This window comes from Cucurbita pepo, unplaced genomic scaffold (genome assembly GCF_002806865.2).
Source record: "Cucurbita pepo subsp. pepo cultivar mu-cu-16 unplaced genomic scaffold, ASM280686v2 Cp4.1_scaffold011926, whole genome shotgun sequence".
Classification (NCBI taxonomy): domain Eukaryota; kingdom Viridiplantae; phylum Streptophyta; class Magnoliopsida; order Cucurbitales; family Cucurbitaceae; genus Cucurbita; species Cucurbita pepo.
The window spans coordinates 1-356 of record NW_019657797.1 but is presented as its reverse complement, the minus strand read 5'-3'; the positions used below and the strand labels follow the sequence as shown (position 1 = coordinate 356).

Here is a 356-nt window from a genome sequence, read left to right as displayed (position 1 = left end):
TGTTTAGGTCTAGAATGATAAATTGAATAGAGAATATGAACCCTATACTTGAGCCAANTCAACTCTCAACAAGAGCATTATTGCCCAATTAGTTGTTTAGGTCTAGAATGATAAATTGAATAGAGAATATGAACCCTATACTTGAGCCAAGCAACAAAACATAAAAAAATGCTATTTTAAGTGAAAGATAACACATTATTTTAGACTTCGATACGTAGTTTTTTTGAAGTGGCTCTTGTAGCTTAGTTTGTTAGAGCACTTGTTTTGTAAGCGAGAGGTCTTGAGTTCAACTCTCAACAAGAGCATAAATTCATTTGTTCTCTTCACTTAAGATTTCTTTTTTTTTTTTTTTTTTT

At 30.7% G+C, this 356-nt stretch overlaps 1 non-coding gene across 1 annotated transcript; it reads left to right on the top strand.

The window, feature by feature from the left end:
* The first annotated feature begins 231 nt into the window (after window positions 1–231).
* Window positions 232–305, top strand: TRNAT-UGU. Its single transcript has one exon. It is a non-coding gene; the product is annotated as a tRNA-Thr (tRNA).
* Window positions 306–356: the final 51 nt, after the last annotated feature.